This window comes from Piliocolobus tephrosceles, chromosome 3 (genome assembly GCF_002776525.5).
Source record: "Piliocolobus tephrosceles isolate RC106 chromosome 3, ASM277652v3, whole genome shotgun sequence".
Lineage (NCBI taxonomy): Eukaryota > Metazoa > Chordata > Mammalia > Primates > Cercopithecidae > Piliocolobus > Piliocolobus tephrosceles.
Genome location: NC_045436.1, coordinates 121793949 through 121797959, shown reverse-complemented (window position 1 = coordinate 121797959; position 4011 = coordinate 121793949).

Sequence of the window (4011 nt, the reverse complement as noted above, 5' to 3'; positions counted from 1 at the left end):
AACACCATAAGCAATAATGTTACCTCATATCAATCATTAGAAAATATGTTAATGTATCGCAGGTCTTCAGAAACATCATTATAAGGATCAATTGTGCTTATAAGTATACACAGACATACTAAAAAATACGCTCTGATTAAGGCTGTCTCCAATAAAAGAGCACATTATTTTTAATCTTTACATTGAGGTACTTGTTATATAATTAGGGATCTCAGAAAACTTATATCTAGAACATAGATCATCCTACGTTTTTCTTAAATTATAAGGCATATGACTGATTTTCATTTTAATTAACTTTCCTAGATAAGCTTCCTTCTTTTCTCCTCAACTCCCCATTTTGACAGTCTTTCAGCATTTGATTATGACACAGTTACACAAAGCACCTCTCCAGATGGTTTATCAACCCCACATTTTTCATATCAGAGGCAAATATGGAAATGTGGAAATCCATAGTAAGTACTAGTTTCCTATTGCTATTTTAACAAATTACTACAAACTTAATAGCTTAAAACAACTGCTATTTTACAGATTTTAAGGGCAGAAGTCTGAAATGGGTCTTAGCTAAAATCAAGATGTTAACAGAACTACATTATTTTAAGCCTCCAGGGGAAAATCTATTTCCTTTCCTTTTCTAGCATCAGACTCCTCCTGCAATCCTTGGCTCATGGTCCCTTTCTTTATCTTTAAATCCAGCAGAGTGGTATCTTTGAATCTTTCTCTTATTCTAAGCATCACTCTCCTCCCTCTTTTTTCACTTATGAGGACCCTTTGGATTACAGGGGCCCACCTAGATAAGCCAGGATAATTTCCCCATCTCAAGATTCTGAACTTAATCACATCAGCAAAATTTCTTTTGCCTTGTAAAGTGATATATTCATGAGTCTGGAGATGGAGACATGAATGTCTTTGTTAATGTAATAAGCATTATTCTGCATATTACGATAACTAAGAAAAATTGGTAAGAGAATATGACTGGATCACCTACACTATTTAAAGAAGAAATCAAACTATTCTGGGCAAGTTTATCATTATGTTCTTTATTAAGGACACTGCTTCCTATTTACCCAGTCTCTTCAAATAGTTAATCATCTTTTAAAATGCATAACTTATAACAGGGTGTTGTATGACCCTTAAAATGTGCAAACCTAAGTCAGCAAACCAAAACGTGTTTTTCAAAAGTAAAAAGCATAGCTAAGAGCACTGCTCAGACATATAATCAAAGGTCTTATTTAGGACAGGAGCTAAAATCTTTTATTGTGACTGTGCATTGGCCACAGAATTGGTTAGTAATCTCTCCAGGAAAAAAATAAAAATATATATATCAGGGTTATCAGAGAACAAAGATGATCTACTTTGCTTTCCGCATTCAGGAAGGTAAGAGAATTTCTTAAATTTCTTTAGCCTTAAATTTCTTCAGATATTTCTAATTTTTTGTGAAATGAACATTTGTCAGAAGGAAGGTGTGTGTTTGTGTGTGTGCATTGTATGTGTGTGGTTAGTTTATTTAAAAGGTCTTCAGCGGAGAAGAAATAATTCACCCCGTAACCTTTTAAAATGGGAAATAACTTTGACTTTCCTTATGTAGACTAACCTCTATGTGGCTGTCAGAGGATACCATTTAAGTAGAAGACAAGAAAAAGAGGTCAGAAACCCATTTCGCTCTTTCTCAGAATAGCAATAGAAAGAGAGAAGAAAATATCAGGACAGTTCTCACCAGTCTCTTCTTTCTGATACAGGAGAAAATCTCAGTTTAAAGCAGAATGGATTTTAATCCTTTCTTAATTTCATTTGTGGACAAGAAAATTTAACAAAGTCTTTAAAAATGTACACATGATATCGTCAATGAGAGAGACACAGACATAAATACAACTCTTATTCTAAATGGCACAATCATAACTGTTATTTTAAACGCCCAGCTGTCTGTATTCTTGGAGTCAGAGACGAGGCATAGTGCATGACTGTGGGTGGGGCTCCGAGCTTCTAAAACAGTTTCATTACCCTCCACCAGTATGAACCATCAGCAAACTACCTAATCTTTCTCAACTCCATTTCTTTGTCTATAAAGTGTAGATAATGGTACCTGTCTCAAAGGGTTGTTGTAAAGTGCTTATTGCAATGCCTAACACCTACTAACAGCTCAATAAATGTTAGCCATTATTATTATCTAAAAGTCACTCCAGAATCAAGAAGAGACATATCAAAAATAAGCATCCATATGAGCCCCAAATGCAACCTTAGGATATGGAGGAAAATTAAAGAAATGCATATGAATTGGTGAGTAATTAGTCAAATTCTTTTTCAAGTCCTACTTTGACACTGCAGAGGCTTCCCGTTTCAATTTATGCTTCTCAATGAAAAATCTACTGAGAAAAATTTTTATCAGAGATTTTATTTCTTTGATGCCCTGAGTAGGAGGAACTGACAAAGCATAAAACCACTGAGAGCTGTCCGCTTCATTATTATTAATGAATTAACCCTTAAACAACCCAGGATTATAAAACAACCACCACCAACTGGAGACTGGTTAATTACCAAAAATCACACAGAATTAGCTTCTTGTTTGCTTAAAATCGGGTATGGTTTCAGAATAAAATTAATATCCAAATGCAACAAAACTGTAGGAAAAAGTCCTGGCATATAGAGGGTGATCAACAACTATCGTTTCATGGCAGTCAGGAAAAATGGAGGTGGAGAGAGGAAGGTAGGGGGAAGATGGGAGAGAGAGAGAAAATAAGAGAGAAAAGGACTGACTCCTGTTCTCCAGAGACACGGGATGGCCATAGCCAACCCTATTGTTTCTTGCTCATTCCAAACCTCATCTTTTCCAGCCTCCCCACTTTCACACTCTGACTACACACACACACACTCAAACACTTCAGTCCAGAAACAGTCTTGTCTTAAATTCATGAGATTCATCTTGAACTTAATCCTGGATATGTAAATCACCTTGATACAAGCCATTCAAGTTTCTGCCTTTGAACTTGAATTGCTCTGCCAAAACTCACTTCTTCTGTAGCAAAGATCCAAATCTATCTCTCCAACAAGCAGCCCTGACTTAACAATAGCCCATTTATACAAATGGTTGTCATCACTCTCGTCCTACTCTGTACTTTACTGGAGCATAAAAACCATCCAGAAAACACTTATATGCTCATAGAGAACCTATTTGTTTGGAAGAAAGGAGAGAAAGAAGTTATAAAAATGTAGAGCTTTAGTGACTTTCATCCTGAGATCAGATTCCTAGGTGAGATTGAGCCAGCCTTCTTATGTCCTGCATTGTTACTAAACCGGCCAATTTGCTTATAGTCTTACCTTGTTCCTTCGTCTAAAATTCTATAAATAAGATATTCATCTGGGTTATCTGGGTTATCGTGAACACATTTGTTTTGAATTAACTCAATCAGATGGCTTTCCTCATAATTTCTGGAAAGCATTTGCATTAAAAAGAGTTTTGATTCTGGAGAAAATATGAAGACAATGTAGAGGTATTGAGAGCTTTTTATTGATCTATCTATTCATTCATTCAGATATATTAAACGCTTCTAGGTGCCAGACCCTGTTCCAGGCAGGAGCACTTAGTGGCTAAGGTGGTCATAGGAGTTGGGGGGTGGGTATGCTTAATATGCCACAGCTGAGGGCTGAGGACACAATGAGAGCACCAGAAGCTGTAATGAGAATTCCTGGGAGGTCAAAAATATATTAAATCAAGGCAACAGAAGGAAATAGAAGGATAACAGTGACAAATTTTATCTACTTGAAAAGTTTGTCTCAAATTTTCCTACATCAAAGAAAGAGAAAAAAAATACATTTTTCTTCCTTCCTTGAATAACCCACTATTTCTAGGATACAAAACATAATAGAAATAGTTTTATAATTTACCCATCTTCTTGGTCCTATGATAAGAATGTATTCTGGGTGGGAAAGAGAAACTTGCTATTGATTTTATACCCTTTTAAAAGTGTTTTAAATTTTATTTACTTCCATTTAAAACAATCCTACAGTTAGTTATAC